Raw genomic sequence first — 20,837 nt, forward strand, 5'->3', positions numbered from 1 at the left:
TGATTAACGACGTACGTGACAAAATAAGTCAACGTTACATTTAGTCTTGTACATCTAGTCTTCAAGTCTTGTGTCTGTTTGACCCATCCACCACCACTCCCACCCTTCGTTAGAGGACTCTCACGCTATTAATACTACATCACTTGCTCCAACCGTCGAATAACTCCGCGGGGATGGTTTAGTTGAAAGCCTGGTTTGTCACAAACTGTCGCTAAAGGGTGAGTCTGTGCGTCGCTTTCCAACAACAATTCTTAGTTTCAGGTGATTATACACTAATGAAAACATAGTTATGTATATCATATTCAATTTCTGCTAATAGATCCCCCGAAATGCTACACACGGTTCCTTTAATTATATGTTTATACAGTTAGATTTGTCGGAAAAGGCTCTGCTCTTTGAGAGAGCTCTTGAAGCTGAAGACTAATAATCTCCTTTTGATAAACCTGCATGAACATTAAGAAGATTGGCACATAAGAAGGAAGTTGGGGTGCAGTAGAGAGCGAGAGGTGGATGTTTTGGTGCCAAATTGTGACTGAAGGTAGGACCTAGGGCGGATCAGTGGGAAAACCTCCCCGAGATAAAAGTAAAGACAGAAACATTGTTCTCAATCAAGAATAAAACGGGCTACAAACATGCACTTATTGAAACATCGAGTGATGGCGTGCATTAGGTATTTGCACTCTGTCTCACCAGATACAGACTGTACTGCTGCTTACTTGTGTGACATGCAAAAAGCTTTTGAACAAATCCATAATCCTGTTTTTCATTACTGTGTAAATCTTGATTTGTGCTCTACTGTTTTTAATCTAAAATATTTATTTCCTGCCTAAATCCTATTTCGCTGCTCTGCTCAGCTCTAATGTGACATTTGTGTCTTCTCGGATGTTCTCGAACGACATTCATTCAGTTGTAAACAAGTTTAGCCAGTTTTCCTCTCCTTAAATCAACCGCTTTTATTAATTTGGACAGTTTACATGTTGTGGTTAAAGATACAACCCGAGGGTGCAGAAGCAGTCGTAAAATTACAATAACAACTCTCAGCAATTTGATCCTCTCCGTTAATCACAAAAAGCTGGTGCCAAAACTAATTCAAAAAACTAAATGCTTGTTTACAGTTTACCAAATAACAAGCCACAATATAAAAAACTGCCTTTGGGAATCATTTGAATTTGACTTACCATGTTGTAATCAGCCAAGCGAGACCCCCCGCTCTGATCTCTATCTGCTGCCTCTGTGATTCATCAGGAAGCTCCATCCAGCCCACTTTCACTGGAGACACAAGTCACTGTTTACCCACAGAGAAAATCAGAGATGGTAGCTTTCACTCACAAGCAGATTATCTAACTAAAATCTGTCTGTATGTGTCACGTTCTTCCTCTCTGTTCCCCTCTTCAGCCACATTCCCACCATAGATGCCCTCAGACTTTCCCTCCTTTCCCAATCACCTGAGTGCCACACCCATCTACACACCTGCTCCCACTTCCCTCTTCTGCTCTACCCATCTCCTCACCTGCACCACCCAATCACCCACCTGCTTCCCGTTCCCTCTGATTAGATCCAGCTCCACATACCGGTCAGCTCGTCATCATGAATGTAATGTGGTTTTCTGTTACCTGTCTGCTATCCAACTCGGACTATTTATGCCTGTAAACTGAAGCATTTCAAATGAACCACTGAATTCACCCTGCTGCCTCCTCATTTGTCTGCATTTGGGTCCAATCCCTGTCCTGCATAACCAACTCTGTCTCCTGAAAAATTACATTCTCATACAACTAAACTGCATCCTCAATTATGTTTCGAGGGAAAAGTATTTTCTCCCGGATAACGGTCGCACTTTTAAACTGTTTTAAACGTGGTTAAAGTTTGTGTGGCGGTACTGAACACCGATGACAAAGGAGAGCCTCGTTATTTGACGCCCCTGGGAATGAGAACGGTTTGCAATACCGGAGGCCAAGCAATCCGAACAGGCACCTTTTGAACGGGCAATGCTTTAGTTACTAAAAAATTCAAGTAATGAACTCTCGCCCATCCATTTTTAATTCACATGTGCTTTATTTTTCAACCCTTTTCTTGTCCATCAGGTCAGTATATCTACTCTTGAGTATACCTGCTAAACCTTGCACACCTCATGTATGACAATTAGTGGGCTATATATAATGCTGCTGTAATAAGGAAGTGAAACCATACTGATAGATGGGGATAATTCATCATCAGATTTCAAGGCCGTTTCAATTTCGTTGAGCCCTCATCAAAAAAACATAGTTTGGCTGCCGTGCTCGGTTAATATCTCATTCCTTAACTGATGCAATACAAGGTTATTACAAGGAGTGTGCTACTGTATGTGTATGTGACGTATATATTATACGTGAGAGAAATAATACGTTGTGGATTGTTAGGCTCCAGAACGGGCTCTATAGAGATCTGATGGAGGACTTGAGTTCCCGAATGACATTCAAGAAGACAGAACATCCAATTCCCCCACACATCTCCTCTTTTTCTTTCTCTTTTTAACATAAACGGCTGCTCAAAGATTCACTCAGCCACTCAAGGTGAAGCCATCCCAGACAGTCAACATGCACAAATGTCCATCTTAAACTATTTGGCTTGACAGTCAGTCGATTTTAATGTTAAAGGAATAGTTTGAGATCTTGGGAAATACACTTATTTGCTTGTGACGAGAAGATGAATTCCACAATTATTAAATATCATAGTTAGGTTAGCACAAAGACTGGAAACAAGTGCAAACAAACATCTAGCCCTGTCAAAAGTGTCTCTGCCTACCAGCGCCTCAAAAGCTCACTAATTAACACTTAATATCTTGTTTGTTAAATTCGTACAAAAGCGAAGTGTGAAAACAACGTTTTGCGGTTTTACACCCTACGCGAAAAAAGTTTTTACACTTTAGTTTTTGTACTGATTAAACAAACGAGATATAAGAAGTGGCGTGACCTTTTTTATTATTATTATTAATGTTGTTTTCACACTTCGCTTTATGTATGAATTTAACAAGCTGCTGCAGTATATCTAACCCGGCTCTACACTCCAGTCTTTGCATTGTTCGTTCAGTGATGGTGAGCGTGGCTCATAAAACCAGTGATCAGTTGATATTTACGAATCAAGACTAGATAGTCTGACAATGGCATGGCAGTAAGTGCTAAAAAAAATAAATGTTTGAATCAAGGAGGCACCCTTTTAGCGACTGTATGCGACGCTGTATGCGACAACTAACTCCAATGTAAATCCACCTGCGTCATTATTAGATGATCAGAGCAAGTGACGTAGTGACTTAGTGAACTTTAGAGGTGCTGGCGGGTAGATATTGGGACCTTTAGACGAAGCCAAGCCAGCTGCTTGCCCCTGTTTCTCGTCATGATGCTAAGCTAAGCTAACCAGCTGCTCATGTTCATATTTACCTCACAGATATGATAGTGGTATCAATCTTCTCATCTAACTCTCTGTCAGAAAGCAAATGATCCAAAATGTCAAACTGTTCGTTTAATTTTCTTATAGGAAACAAAAATAACTGACTATCTGGAATTAATTATAACTCCACTATTATCATAAAGCCAATGTCACTTTGACAAATGACAATCTTGAAAAAAGTTGATTTCCATTGAAAACATGTACTGTGTGACACAGAGTGAACACATTGTCACTTTTTTAATTAATATCCCTAAAACACAGAGGAACCACTCTGTGTGAGTGTTATCATTTGTTTTACAAAGCACTTAAATGTCTGCTAAATTAAGTGTTTCTTTAATTGATTTTGTGCGATCCATCATTTTGTTGGACTGGTGTGTCACTTTCAATTTTCTGGTGGTGGACATCTGACGTCGGAGCTCACTCGTCAGCTCTAAATTGGTTTGTTTTGACTGATGGGGCCATATTGACCAAGCGCAAAGGGACGACTCGGCCCCGCCGGCTGCTCGGGGATCGACTTCCGAATGATCTCAGCATGTCCGCCGGGGCTGCTGCAGCAGTAATGACTGCGCGTCATGCACTGGTGCACCCTGCTGAGGTTGCAACCGGCCTCTCGGGTACCACTCTCATCACTGAGAGGCCTCCTCGTCTCCGTCACCTCGGTATAGCAGCATCGGTGAGCGGAGACGGAGGAGGAGTGGACGAAGAGGCGGCGGGGGGGCTTTCAGGAACAATCCCACAACAACAACATAAAAAACACCCCGATGACACTAAACGCTGACTCAGACCTTTTCACTGGTCAATGCAACTCACTTCTACCAGTATCCTCTACATTTTACTGCACTTTAATGTATAAATCTTTCCAAAGGCCCTGGTAGGAATTGGAATGGCTTTGTTTAACTGGTTAACTCACTTTGCAGCTTAAGAGTTATTGTATTTGTTAAATGTGCATTCCCTAAAGCCTATTAAATCAGATGGCCAGAAAACAAGGTGGTCTCCTTTAATACATAGATGTTTCCATATGCAGTATTAACTTTGTAGCAAAGGACTCAATTTAGTGTTAAAAAGCCGTCAAAACTAAAAAAAAAACTGTTTTAATTAGTCATCATATAGGACTGAAGAGTGTAAAGAACAAGGTCAAGTGACTCCAATTAAATGTGCTGTTGTGCTTGTTCCATAAAATATCTAACATGACAGTGAGGCCACAGATATTCACCTCATGCAACCAGTTATTCAATACACTTACATATAAAAAAGGAATTAGATTTGAGTGATAATTGATCACACTCAAGGTTGTACACATTGCACTCTGTACAATTAAGTTAATGACTACATTACTGATTTTCAATAGGTTCTACATCAGGACAAAGGTGATTAGTACATACATCAGCGCCCATCAGGACAGAGGTTGAATTATTAGCTTATTGATGTGGGTTTGGTGTAATGAGCACAGGTCATTGTGGAAGACGGAGTACCCAACATCTGCAGCTAATAACACAGCGCAAGGACAGGAAGGTAATATGAAAGGGAATTAAGAAAAAAGAGCCAATCTGAGAGGTGATGAAATGCAAATTGCAACAGGAGTACGGTTTGCATAAAATCTATTAACACTGGGAAGATGTAAAAAGAAATATATAAATATATAAGAAGGATTTTATGGAAGGTAATGTAGAGTTTAAGGACACTGTTTGGCATGGCTGGCATCATTCGCAGTGTGTTCACAGGCACAGGGGAAATTAGTGGAGATAGTGCTGCCAGAGTTTCAGCTGGATCGCAGTGAAAATACAATCCAGTTACAGCGGCCTGAGAGGCAATCACATCGACTCACGCACTCGATGATGATATCCTGCGAGGACGGCCGCGGTTGCATCCGAAATGTTGTCAGTGGAGGAAACCTTTGGCTGGATGTACTGTGGTGAAACACACAGCGAGCTCCTAATGTCACTACAGTAATAATCGGTGACATTTTTATCTCTGGCTTTACTGTACACAACTGTGTGCTTTGTTTTTCCCTCTATTGCAGTTTGGACATTTATTTTCAGTTTTTTCACGGTCTTTCTGGGACAAATCTTCTAATACAGAGAAGTAACGTAATGGTAACATACAGTATTATATAGCATATACTTTTATATATATTACAGGGTTCATACAGAATTTTTCCAATGGATTTCCAAGACTTTTCCATGACTTTAAACCGATTTTCATGAAAAATATGTATAATAAATTAACCGTGATGATTCCCTAGTACATGTACTTTTGGACAGGGTGATAATTTAGTTTCTTTTATCTGTTATGAGCTCATTTAATGTGCGTTATCAGTCATTAAAAGCCTCATAGATGTGGGTCAGTAGAGGCCTACTACGCTGTAAAAGTGAAAGCCACTTGGGAGTGGCAGTATGGACTGGTGCCTCCTGGGCACTGCAAACCCCCAACTGCTCCTGCTCATTAAAACGAATTTGTGTTAACGCGTTACGGTGGTAGTATATTGTAATGATACGATCAGGTGCTACCCAAACTAATATATATGTACACTGGTACTATTTCTTCCATGACATGTTACTTCTTGAATCACACAGAAATTGTAGGGGGATAGTCGGTTTGGATAGTAGGCGTACAAAGTACAGGCTTTAACAGGAGAAACCAGAGATTGTGTCCCATGTGTGAATGTTTTTAGCCCACAATGACACTTTGGTTGAGAAAAGATTATAGTTTAGTGAAGGTTAGAGAAAAAAGATTGTGGTTTTGGTTGAGGGACTACTCCAGAGATTTAGTATTGCACTTCCACAAGGTTGGAGGCACATTTAAAAAAAAAGAAGGGTCAAAATCAATGCAGCAGAGACAGCGATGTCCTGACATTTAGTCCCTAAGCTCCAGAAACACTGCATCCTACATTTCCCACAACTCAATAGCGTCTTTTGTTAGACTCACCCTGCCCTTCTTTCTTTCAAACTTCAAGCTCCAGTTTGTAACATGTTTTGCTAAATGCTTGTAGTCTGCTGAGATAACCCTGATGTCATCATCAGGATTATTTTAGTAGAGTTTACACAGCTCCCTGCAGAGCCACAAATTAAACTGGGTAGTACTGCCGATAGAGTGCTGCGGGAATGAGTCCTAAAACCTGGAAATGAGTTAGCATTTTAGCACTTCCGGTTCCCTCATCTGGAAGTCAATGTTTGTTTGTTTTTAATGGGATTTTGGTTAGTTCCCTGAAATAAGATCAGTGGTTAAAACAAGTTTTAGAGATTTTAACCTTTTGTCTCGTGAATTTCTTTAGACCGTGTAAGTTTCATAAATGTTTGTTTGCAACAGAGCTTATTTTCTGCAATAATCCAAAACCCAAATGAAAAATCCGATTGGCTTTTTGTTGAGGGAACCCAGCCTGTTCTCATTCCGAGGGCGTCAAATACCGTGGCTTTGTCATGGCCGTTAGCATATGATACCGGCACCCTTTACTATGTAGTATGAGACGCAACAAGCTTTCCATTAACTACAATGTAAACCCATCCGTGTCAATATTAAATTCTCAGGGAAGGTGTGCCAGGAGTGTGGTGACGTAGCTTTAAGAGCAAAAACAGACACACAGGGTGGATGGGAGGTGAGGTGGATGAGTCCAACAAACACGAGGCTTTCATCCAGGAGACCGATGTTCGTGTCCCGTGCGTCACGTTGCAATCAAATGTCCGTTCATGTCCTGTGTTCACAACGTTCAGTGTCATTTTCACTGTACAAACATAGTAATTTTAACCCCAAACATGTTGTTTTTTTCCTAAACATAGCTAAGTGTTTTATTGCCTGAACCTAAGAAAGTGTTTTTGTTAAATTCACAACATTAAGCACGTGTTTACTGCGACAGCGACAAAGCATCATTATATGAAGAGTTGGGATGTGAACATGTTGGGGAACCAGTGCGATGCTAACTTCCTGGTTGGCTTACAAAAATATGTCCTGCAAATATATACTTGTAAACCTTTAGTAAAGTAAACTTCATGTGTAAAATCAGTGCCCCTTTAAATATCAAAAAATGTACACCCTGTCTAGTGTCACCATTGAATAAGACAACGATCTATCCTTATAACCTTCAAGAAATGCCCTGAGTTGCCTAAACATAACCAAAAAGATATATACATATTTGTATGTAAACGTAATATATAGGAGACCAGATTCAAAGACAGACAAAAGGCCAGACTGACAGGCACCCCTCCATAGCACCCTTTCCAGCACGTAGACGAACATAAGAACAGAGAGATCTGCTGCTTTGAAAAGCTATTTCCTCCCAGCAGCACACGTCATGATCCCGTTACAAAACAAAGAACAGCACGGCAACCATCAATCAGCCACCAGATCCTTTCAGCAGACACGTCACTCATCAGTACAGTACAGCTGTGTCCTCAGCACTGCAGCTCCGACCACGAATTAGAGATGATGCTGTGATCCCCGGACTATATGACACAAAGAAGTGAAGCCCAGCGATGAAACGGGAGGCGACTATTATCCTCCCTAAACCCAACAACAGGAGCACAGCGTGCCCTCAAAGTAGCTGTGTACCACTCTCTCAACCACTCACTAATTACAGCTAAAGGGGGGATGTAACACTCAGCCTGGTGGAATATGCACAGCTATTTATTACAGTAAGAGAGACAGGGAACAACAGGAGTATTACAAATCACTGCAGGGGGGGAATAAAAAGAGGGTGTACTTTAATTTTCCTTTTAGTTAGCAGATCATATTGGCAACATCTCTGAGGGATTTGAATGGATAATCCTACAAATAATGCAAATCCAGGCTGGTTCGTCATCATTCTGAGCATGATAACCTATGGTATATACATGGCTTCTTGTCTGTTAGGTAGGTAGCCCTCCAGAAGCATGGCCTGTTGCATTACTAACAATTACATTATTCAAGCAAAGAGACGCTCTACATGAAGCCCCTCTCCGAATCTCAGTTTGCACCGAAGCAGCAAGTTAAACTGGAAGCTTGAAAAACAACCAGGAGTCAGAAGAATTGATGTGGGTCGGTGTGAAAGGTATTGATAGTCCAGCCCAGAAGCACCTCCTTGTGTTACCTTTCAGAGGTCTTCACTCCGCCGGCTCCAAATGGCAGCGCATTGATCAGAAGGTCAGACCAGATTGGATTCAACTGTCCAATTCACTCCATGTTTTCACTCCTTCTTCTGTCAATTACGCTCCTGGTAACTGAGGTCAGGAGCAATCATGGACAGTTCATTGCTAAGCTAAAGTTTAGGATACAGTTGAAGGAGGGCGTAGGAAATGGACAGTACTGCTCTTCATGGCTGGTAAAAGATTTAAAAAGATGCTTTGGAGGAAGACAAATAAAGTCATAAAACACCAGTCACGCTTTCCATTCTCACACTGCATGTATGAAGCTTACAGTGAAGCGTTCAGTCAAAATGTTTTGTAACTTTTTAAACATATGGGTTCCTTGATTTCAGGCTTTTTGCCTGGGATATGCAGCCGACAGTAACGTTAATACTGCCGTTGTTTAGCAGCGGTGTTCTCATGACTAAACCACTTGAACGCCGAGCATATCGTGTACACGACTTCCCATGTTGTAAACACGAGCTCACGAGTTTCATTTGAAGGCACCATATGTTCCCTCAGTCCTATGTTGCCTTGGATCAGTTCCTCTGGTGCCATGACGCCATCGCTCCAAAAAAATGTCCCATTGGACCGAAAGCCCATTTGTCTGACAGCCTGTTATCCCAAAAACAAACAGCCATTGTTCTGAAGGCCCATTGCTCCGAAAATACAACAAACAGAAGCACATGGCTAATTATTATGCACAATCATGTCAATCATTTTTCGTCCTACTATGGCAAAGGCATGACCCGCCCTACTCTGCCTCTGATTGGCTTACCCTGATATTTTTACTCTAACTCTAACCAATCACACCTCATGCCTAAACCTTACCAACCCAACCAACGAAGGCAAGGAGTACTAGCCAGACTGTCTGTCTGTTATCAGATATTGTTAGCGCGATATCTCAGTTAAAGACAGATTTTAACACGGGCACATATCTGACCCCCTAACTACAGCTCAGCCAATCCGCCAGCGTCAGTTGTCATTACAGCCGACAAAAATGAACAGTTGCCAGCTAGGAATGAGAAGCCTGCTTTTGTCTACCTCTGTCTGAAATCAAGGATGCATTGTTTAAAAAAATTACTAAGACTTTTGAGTGTTAAATCTGCCCCCGTCATTATTGTAAGCCGTACATGTGCCATGCGAAAATCAAAAACTTGACAGGTACTAGTGGTAACTTTGACAGCAAAGGTAATTGAAAAAAATAATAAAACTTCATTTGCATTGCTCAAAACAAAGCAACTGAAGCGTCAGTAATGACCCTGTCAACTTGATGAACACTGTGCATGCATACATAACCTAGACAGTGTGTGTCCCATTGATCCTCTATTGTCATTCCAGTGTTTCTGTCTTGTGTCTCTGCTTCTCTCTGCAGGGGGGCTGTTAGCATGCCGGGCTATCGGCCTGAGGGACACTCAGCTGTGTCTAATGTCCTCCCAGCTTCATCAGGTGACTCAGTGTTTACACAGAGGGTGTCCTGTCGGTCATGACAGACACACATGTTCCACCTTTTCACAGCGGACGAGAGGCAGATGACAGTCAGCGATGTGTCAGTCTCTCCGTCTCGACGCGGCTCCGTCGAAGAGGGGAGGAAAACAGGTCGAATCCTTCTGCACATTAATCCAGATGGCTGGCTGCAATTTCAAAAGCCTCATTGTCATTCCCTGACATTTCACAAGCCCCCCTCTGAGCCTTTGCTTATCTGAGTCACGCTGACTGAAATGAGGATCGGAGCAATATGGAATTCAGATGCCTCGCCGGATGATCATCCTGAACTCCGTCTCTTGATACCGCGGAGGATGATTTTTTTCTGTCCTGATTGTCTTTGAAAGCTTAGACAGAGTGTCAAACGTGAACAAATGGGGAGTTTAAACCAACACATTAGCCGACATGAGTTCTGCATAATTTAACATTGATATTTTGAAGGCAGACTTCAACAAACACCTGTTTTGAAATGTTCTGTGAAAGCAAACTGGAGATGTTTTATCAGTTATAAACTAACTGTATCAGAGAGTTTTCACTCTATTTTCTGGAGGTCACAGCTGAAGCTAGCTGGTAAATAAAACAAATATGTTATGGATCAGTTACTCATCCCTGCAGAATGTCCGATGGAAATGTTTGAATGTGGATACCAGAACAAGCTTTTTTTGTACACTACCCAAAATTATAACTTTATTCTGAAGCATAGGTTATTGCTTTAACACAAACACTTTTATTGCTTCACTGAATTTTGTCTGTATTGCTCTTTATTACTCATTTCTAATAGGCTGTTTAGTCAAAATGGGCTTACAGTATGCAAAAAGTATCAGCTAACTATAGGCCTTCGTCACAGCATTCATTTTGACTTGGGAAAGCTCAGGTGTTACTAATGACCTTAACGATGAATTACTTTCATAACATACACCTGTGCTTTTCCTCCTGTGGCATGTCAAAACAGGCTCGTTCGAGATGAGCTGCGCCTCGCCTGGAAAGTAGACGAGATCAGGCGGCAGCAGCAGCAGGGGGCGGTGACAAAAAGCTGCGGTCAAGTCGGACAGTTTCCAGCCGTTTCCAGCAGCCTTCACTGAATTTACAGGAAGTCACAGAAAAAGTTAGATCCGATCTGTAGGCCACTTGTAGTTTTCAGACCACGTTGGGATTTATTTATATTTGTTTGTAAATATATGTGGAAATGTGCGTGTATCTGGCATTGGATTCTATCATCTATTATTTTTATTGTTCTGCATTGTAAAGCACTTTGATAAGTGCTATATATATATATAACCTTCATTATTATAATAATTATCATTATCAACCACACAAGATGTGTTTGTTAACTATTACAATACAAACACAGAACGTTGTGACTTAATACAACACGTGGTGTTTGCTGTCAAAGCTAAGAGCCAGTCAGCTCTTTGATCAGGCGACAGCCAGGCGTTTCCCATAATGCCCTGGGTCTTGCAGTCGGTGGAGAGCAACTGCGGCGCCTGGCTCTAAAAACTGCGGTCGCCTCGATCTCGTGAGGTTATCGTTGACCACGTGTGCATGACGTCAGAGCAAGTCGGCATCAAGTCGGACACAAATCTAATGCATTGCCCAGCGACCGATTCTGCGCAGGCCTGGCTCATCTCGAACGAGCCTAATCTCCTCTATAAAAAAGGTTTATTAACATAATACCAGCGCTTATTTGAGGGCACTACATAGTGAACTCATATTGTGCTCAGAATTACGACAATCTAATCAAATGTAAAATAAAGTGCCAGATATAGTAAATGGGAAGTGATTTCAGACACAGCCTGGAAATGGCCAATTTAAATGGAATTTAGTCATTATTAATCTTATTAATTGCACTTGGAGCTTTTCCTGTTATATAAAATGCCTGCTGTAAAAAAGGTTTTATAAGGCAGACAAAATCCTGAATACTTCAAATTAAAATCTGACTTCAAATGAATGAAGAGATAACAAGACATTATATAACCAGAAACCTTGTAAGCTCAGACACACACACACATACACGCACACACACATACTCCACCCACACAGGTGTTTTCACTTGTGTTGCCTGATTAGACCTCTTCTTGGAGCTGTGTGTTCAAACTGGGTTTGATTGACGTCTCTCTCAGACTGATGCTGATTTTGTTGCACGTGTGGGCGGGTCAACTTGCCATCTCACGATTCTTATTGGTCCGTAGAGTTTTGTGACACAAAACACTAAGTGTCAAATTTTTTTGTTGTTGTCTTTTTTCAATTAATTTGCACATTAATATATTTTTTTCGAGCTGTTGTTTTTGTCATGAATACTTTCACACAGAACGCAAATACTATGCAGCGAAAAAGCGGCATACATTTTTTTTGGAGCGAGGACGATTTTTCTGACCTTTCGCCCCATGAATAAAGGCATCAACCAATCATGTTGTGCAGAATGGATATATTCAATATGTACATTATGGTTTACAACAACACAGATGCTACGTAGTCCGAACCAAGACGGCAACCTTTATGACTCTCTCTTTCAACTAGCGCAGACCAGAGCAACTCCTTCCGTTCTTACCTTTCACAATAAAAGCCCTAGACATAATACACTGCGTAACTGTTTACCAGAGGGAACTCAAACTCACTTAGAGCATTTCAAGGCAACTCAATAAAATAGATTACAGTAGCTTACCTCAAACAGACTGCCAGATGCTCTGGGTCAGCAGGATCAACTGTCGCAAATTTCCATAGCTTTGAGTATTTCGCATTTTCATGTCATTTATTTGTCGCACCCCAGGTGTGTGTGTGTAAAGGCCTTTAGCCTGACTAGAGGTCAAATCAGCCAGAGTAATTGAAAACACCTGTGTGAGTGTGCAGGGCCTTGTTTCATGGGTTTTGTTTGATTGTTGGTGCCATTTAGCATCTTATTAAGAGTTGAACAGGAATTCATGAAGTGGTCAGAACACAGATTTACTGATAATTAACAAATCAGTTTGCTCTCAACAACGTATTATTTACTATACTATATATATATTAATTACTTCTTCCTCGGTAACTATTATGTATTTAGTGTACCATATTGTACAGTGTAACCAGTAAATGAAATATGTTACACAGCACCTGGATTGTGTTCACATCAGACCATAAGGGGGTCAAAACATATATTTTGATGATTTTGCTTAATGAGTAATTAAAAACCAGATGTTGAACCAGTGGGGGTGGATGGGCACCATCTGCACCACCCATCTAAAGAAACCTACAGGTCTGACCATGTGATGATGATACATAAAAGACTAAAACAACACCAGTATAAGACGGTGTCAGCTCTAAAACAATCCCTCCACTGCACCCAAAGTGACAGAGTAATCATGTTTAAAGATTGTGGCAGATCCCTCCTGATGCGGCAGACATCCCATTAGCTTTAGCTGAGAGGATGCGCTTCAGGTTATTTATGACCGGTGAGATTGACCAAGGTAAGAACCAGCAATGATCTCCTTGTCACTTTCACTGGTTTATATCAAACCGCTCGCGCTTCATCACCGCTGCCACTGATGGCTCAATCCCGGCAGCAAAAATACAATCAGCACCGACATTGACCAGCTGTCTGTGTGAGAAATATGAGGCCAGGAAGTTGCAGGGTTATGGTGAGGAGTAACTGAGTTAAACAGCTCACGGCACTTTAGTTCGACAACTGGTGATCGGTAAAGGAAAGTGGGCTACAATGTCTCAACTCATGAACATCCCTGTTCAGTGAATTCAAACATGTACGGGTGTGCATTACACAGCGACACGCCTTTTTGCTGTGCAGGATTAGCATAGCGCTGTTACCCACATGTCAACCTCAATCAGAGTGACTGCTCAGTCAGAACTGAGTTTTCAGGCTTACTGGTGTATGAAATGCATTTACTTCACACCTCTCCTCAGACTTCATCTTAAATCAGTGGCCATTCAGCTCTGATGGGAGGACTTATGACATGTGTGGCTGCCTGCAGCAAACTCAGCAGAGAACCTCGCACTCCACAAGGAAACATTGTGGGAAAGTAGATGTAGGGTTCAGTAGAATCAGATGTGTCTACTGTGTCATCGAGATGCATAATGCTACTAGTGTGTGTGCGTGTTGTGCTGATGCCAGCAGCAGCAGGAAGCCGAGGATCAAAACAAACTCTGGCTTTAGCTTTGTCAGGGAACATGATCATGCCAAAATGTTTTTGCTTAGAAAAACATTCAATTATATATTTATGTATTTGCTTCGTTTTGTTTATATCTCACTACAGCGTTCCTTTGTCTGAGTGCTCTGAAATAGGCACAATTGTCCTGTGCAAAATAAAAAACAAACAAAGCATCAGTCGTTTCAGAAAATGCCTTGCGGCAACAGTTACATTCAAGTGACATGAAGGGTCGGGGGTGGATAGCTGGGTCAATAAAACATTTTCCTGGGCTGAAGATGACGCTTAAGCTGCCTTCACATGATGAGAAATTTGCTCTTTGCTCACCGCGAGGTCGGGCGCAGAGCCTTGCAGAATCAGCAGGTTTATGTCACCAAAAAGAGCGCAACGATCGCCATTTACAGTTGCAGCTGTTCTCACTGGTTGCGCTTTGAAAGTTCAGCAGCAGCCGAGGTTAAAGTTGAAATAATTTGAACTTTGAGCGCAGTTGCGAGCTGTGCGCCACACCAAAGGTAGTGGTCCGACTTTGTCAGGCGACACCACGCCCTCCCTATAGTAATATACAGCATATAGGAAAACAATGGCACAGGCAGCGCAGAGCGATTTTACTTACAGCTGGTCATGTGTTAGCAGCTTAACTTCGGGGATAACCCTTTTCACCATAATCAGCAGATGGCAAACAAGACACAGGAACTTGGCTTTGGTCTTGAGGGTTGTAGCATTTATTCACCAACACAAAGTTATCCCTTAAAGGATGTCACTACTTGTAGCACTAAATGGTGTATGAATGACATGGCAATAAGAACGTCGTTCTTGCTTTTGGAGTGTCATTTGTACTCCATGTAGTCTGTGTTGAGTGCAATGTAAACGCATCCGTGTAAATTTGCTAAGCTCAGAGCTAGTGACGTGGAATAAAAAGTGAGAGCGAGGTGGATGTGGGTCCAACAAACACAGGGCTTTCAACCACCAATTTCACTGCCCACTTTTTCTGTATCAAACAAGATCACAGTCTTTCCCTAACCTTAACCAAGTGCTGCCAGAGCCTCAATATAACCATAAAAAAGTGTAATAATGCAGAAGAGTAGTTACTATGAGGGGATGTTGTACTGGAAATTCAGATATTTTGAAAACAAATGAAATAAATTGTCAGTGAACTGATACGTTCAGTATCAACATTTTTGTGACTTAACAACATTTCGGTCATCATTACTTTGCTTCAAAGTGTATTTAGTGTTGCAAGTTAGTTGTATGTGAACCTCATTTCTAGGAGAAAAAGCTGGTACGACAGAATACAGCCTGGAACACCAAGCAACAATGGCCTAATATTGTTTTTTTAATTATGACAAGATACATCGATGTATGTTAGCATTTTGTTCTAACGTGATATTATTCAAGACTGACAATTACACTGAAGATAAATGTTTTCCCGATGATTTAGTCTTATTTAGTTTTCTTTTTGGAGCTGTCACAACACCATCTGCATTTTAAGTTTTAATTTTTTCCAGCTGTGAGCAGCTCCTGTATTTCATTTGGTACAGTGCATCAGGGAACATTAGTGCCAACCAACAGCAAACATAAAAAGCAAACCAATTTAGTAGGCACACTGTCATCTTTGAGTGTCCTTAATTTTGGCACTTTCCCACTGTGAAATGCTACAAATGAGCTTCAACACAGCAATTCATCAGATGATCTAAAGACAGGCTGCTGCCATTAGAGTCTATGATGTGTTAAAAAATGTTATACTGTTTCAGTATACTACTTGGTATATATCTTCAGTTGTTGATGATATAGCCTTGGCCTCCCTTTTTACTACTTTTTCATAATGATTTGACTTTTTAGCATCAATATGGACTCAATATACTCGTTATGGGTCATAATGTGAAAATATTTAATAGCTCTCATCCTAACTCGTAAAGCATTTGGTAATGAGTTCTCTAATTCACCGCACATGTCTATTAAAAGAGCTCTTTCCCCCTTTATCAGAGGTGTTATTTACTGGCTTTGCTGGAGTTTAGGTTCCTTCTGTGGCTTATAAAATGGGATTTCTTATCTGTTGGTTTTTTGGACTGATGGTATCACCTTTAATGCGCAGTTAAAGGTTGTCTGCAGGCTCTGTTGCAGACATGTTAATCCCTTATGAGGGAGTGCACAATCATTTGTCCTCAGGCAGGGTCCTGCTGGTCTGCTCTAGTGGTCACCAGGTTTTTGCAATCAGGGCTAGTTTTGAAATGAGGACTCGAGGCGATCTACTCCCTTCCACTATTTTCATAGACTTGCTTTTAATGGTGCATTACAGTCCATCTTTTATAGCAATACTTTGTGTTCTTTTGTCTTCTCATGATATCTATTTGTACTAGTTTTGTCTTATTTTATGATTATGATTGATAGATACAAGCAGAATATAGCTCCTTTTTTATTTAGATGGGAGTTAACTGGCTCTGCAGCCATTTTGCCACCACAGTCTTTATACCAAATGGAAAGTATTGTACTTGTCAGAAAATCCCAATATCTCCATCTCAGAAGAACAACTAGGAGATTGACGTGAATGGTTTTCCCACTCAGCTGCTCATAATTACGTAGTGCATAATGTGAGCGTGACATACGTCTTCAGTTTGTCATCACTGTGTAACTTTTGGCTGGTTTGCATGTGTCGTCAAGTGAAGCAAAACCTGGATGTCATGAAAAGAGCAGATGGGTGTGATTTAAATATGTCAACATATTTCCATCATGGTGGCTAAAAAACCTGGGTGAGGAAACGTTAATATGGTATGGAACATATGGTTCTTAAACCTTCCACTGCAGCGAGCTGATTATCCTGTCACACTTCTTGATAAAATATTAGTGATGTTGGATTCAACCTTGTGTGCATGCCAAACACTGATCTACTGTAACTTCTTAGCTTTAAAGGTACAGTGTGTAGGATTTAGTGGCATCTAGCGGTGCAGATCGCAACCAACTGAATACCCTTCTGTTCACCCCTCCTTTCCAAGCGTGTTGGAGAACTGCAAAAGGCTCTTTCTAGAGCCAGTATTTGGTTTCTGGGCTACTGTAGAAACATGGCGGACTCCGTGAAGAGGACCCAATCACTATGTATATATGAAGGGCTCATATGAGCTAAAGAAAACACAGCGACTCTTAGTTTCAGCTGATTATACACTAATGATAACATTATTATCAATATTATATTCCATTTCTGCTAATAGTTCACCTTAAATCATACACACTGGTCCTTTAAATAAAAAAGCAGTACTAGATAAACAAATATAAAATGAAATCATCGCGAGGTAGGGTGCAGAGACTTGCAGAGGCAGCAGGTAAAATATCTCCCCAAAAAGAGCGCAAGGAACGCCATTCACTGTTTCTAGGCAATAACAACAGTTGCAGATGTTATCTCATTGGTTGCGTTTCGAAAGGTCGGCGGCAACCAATGTCAAAGTTGAAATAGTTTGAACTTTGTGTGTGATTTCGAGCTGTGTCTCATGCCAAGGGTATAGTGCTTCTGCCTAGTTGGGTGTCACCGCTCTCCCCATAGGAACACGATGACACAGCCTGGTGCAGAGCGGTTTTACTGCTAATCATGTGTAGACGGCCTAATGCTGCAGCTATCTAGCTAACTCACTGACTTCATGGCAACAGTATACTTCCTGTTTAGGTCCCCCAAAAGCCCCCAAATAGCAGTAAGATGATGAATAAAAAATAATATTTTTATTCTTTTTATGTTGCAGTATCGTAATATGTATTTTTAAATTACCTATCGGCATGGTTCATATACAGATATTTGTGTTGAAAACCTGTGTACATAAAGACCAAAATGGGGGTAGTGGGTGGAGCACAAGGGGGCCACAATGTCTCTGAAAACCCTTGGTAATTACGGCCTATTCTACTTATGTTTGTGTTTCTATTGAATCTTATTTCTGTAGAATGATGCAGAAAATACTTGTCAAACTCTGTAAAACTTTGATATTTTCGCTTCTTATTTCATCCCAGCACACATGCATTTATCCAGATTCACTTGGGTTCTTTGTCTGTCTCACCAGTGTCAGAGCTCTACCTTCCAACGCAATTAGCCAACGCTCCATCACCCAATCGAAAGGCATCCATAATAACCAGTGGGATACCAATTAGAGCGAGATGCTCATATCTCCTGCGCCAGGTTTCACCCTCCTATACAGAGCTCCATTAATAGGGCTGAGTGGCTGTCACAGACCAGTATATTACACTTTCAAACTGAAATAGATCGGAGGCTAGAAAATCAAACAAGATTTTGAAGTTGCAGAAATGGAAACCTGTGCCGTGAACATATCTCGGCGATAAAACAAGTGCTGTGATCCACAGATATCGTGTCATGATTCAGCCTGTGTCTGTGATGTTTTTGCGGAGGGTGAAGACGCTGATGTTCCTCTGACAGACAAGAACGGCCTATAAAAAGCATATTGATTGAACCGAATGGAACCTCCTCACATCTACATCTTTTCTCATCATGCCCATGCCCTTGAGGTTCAACACAGTGTCTTTGGTAATTGGAAATGCTGCCGAACCCTCACTGTGAAGGACAAAAACAATTTTGGCCGGGATGGGTAATAAATGGGACTAATGTCTTTTGCCGTTCAGATGCCGTCTGCGGGGCTGAGTTTTGTGTATACAGCCTACGGCGGTGGAAACGTTGCTCTTCTGAGGTCAGCTTTGACAAATCTCTGAACCCAGCCTGGTATAATAAACCTGGAGGAGAAATGAAACAGCGGGCAGCAAATATAGAAATAGGCACTATGAAAATAAACTATATCAATAACATTGACTAAGACACACACAAAACATACACCCTCAAAAATAACACACTACACCATTACAGTGTGTGCTTTTTGTCCAAAGAAGTGTTGAATAGATCTCCAAATAAAACATCAAGCCAGATAGATTATATACATAATGCCAGATTTTATTAGCAGCAACCCCTGAGACACAATAAACATGAATAAAAGGTTATTACAGGAGGTGGACGTATCTTACACACCAGTACAATATTCATGAATTGAAAATACCTCTTTTGAGAAAACAGCCTGGTGATATTCTATTCTAAGTGTTGTGAATAAAGTCTGATATTCAAAAGTAGTAAAGACACATCAGTGAGCCACACCATTGCACAGGGTGACATGTTCCATCATTACCATGACCACACCAACCCGTTCTCTTCCCAACTCGTAAAAAATACCGCCGTTTGGTCAGTACCCCACGGCATCGGAAACCGACGCATGGAGGCACGCTTTAGTGACATAATTCGACGACCCAGGCTTTCAACGAACTCCAATGTAAACCAACCCATGACGTTATTCGACGGTCGGTGCAACTGACGTAGTATTGCGTGAGAGTCCATTCAGGGCAAGTCGGAGGGTTTGTTAGATGGGTCAAACAAACACCAGACTTTCAACCAGGAGTCCGCTGTTCGTGTTCCGTGTGAAACTAAAAGTAACGTTGACTTATTTTGTCATGTTATTTTTAACCACGACCCTAACAAAGTGGTTGTGTTGCTTAAATGTAAGAGGGGTACCCATTGTGTCGGTCGCCGATGCTGAGGGGCGCTGACCAAGCGGCAGTATTTGACGAGTTGAGAATGTGTTGAACACACACACTAGTTTATTTCAACACGTTCTCATCCCAACTCGTCACATATTGAAGCTTTGTCACGCCCCTTGGCATCACTTTAGATTTAGGCATCAAAACCACTTACCGGTAGTTAGGTTTAGGAAACAAAAACTACATGATTGGGCATAAAGAAGCACTGTGTAGGATCTGGTGGTATCTAGCGCTGAGGTTGCAGCTGAAGCCTCTCCCGTGTGCCAAGCGTGTAGAAGAACTACGGTCCCCGACGCAAAAACGCGAATGGCCCTCTCTAGAGCCAATTTGAGCAGAGCCAGTGCATAGAGTGTGTGTGTACGTGGGAAGTGAATGGTGAAGCAAGAGAGAGAGAGCGGCAGTGAGTAACTTTATCGACTCCGGCCCAAGCAGGACAAGTTAACAGTGTTTGGTTTGTCCGTTTTGGGGTACTGTAGAAACATGGCGGTGCAAAGGGGACCCGCTCCCTATGTAGATATAAACGACTCATTCTAAGGTAACGAAAACACAACGATTCTTATTTACAGGTGATTATACACGAAAGAAAAAATACTTATTAATATTATATTCCATTCCAAACTATGTCACCACACTCCTGGCGCACTTTCTCGGAGCATTTACTGTTGCCACGGATGATTTACATTATAGTTAATGGAAAGCCCGGTGTGTCTCATTCTGGTGCTAAAGGGGTGCCGTATCGCACGCCGATGGCCGTGAAAATATTTGGTGCCCTGGGAATGATAATTTATTATGAATCTGTCCCACACACACCACCCTGCTGCTGTAAATACTCAGTATGTGGATAAAATTAGTTTTTTTTTTTTTATCTGCCTCTGAAAATAGTCCCCAACAAATGCACTATTCACTTCAGTTTGAGTAATGTCAGACTTTAAAGATAAAACTACCTTTTCATGACCCGTTTTTAAAGATTTATATCTTCAGTCAGAATGAATGGGCTCGGGGCTGAGTGCCACCGTTTGGGGAGTATTGAGAGGCTGACTAATACACTGTTGGTTTTGGTCTTTTCATGGAATTTTGCTGACAAAAATAAAGTCCGCCTTATCCTGTAAGCTTATAATGTTCTCTTTTTGTT

Source organism: Sebastes fasciatus, chromosome 10, assembly GCF_043250625.1.
Source record: "Sebastes fasciatus isolate fSebFas1 chromosome 10, fSebFas1.pri, whole genome shotgun sequence".
Classification (NCBI taxonomy): domain Eukaryota; kingdom Metazoa; phylum Chordata; class Actinopteri; order Perciformes; family Sebastidae; genus Sebastes; species Sebastes fasciatus.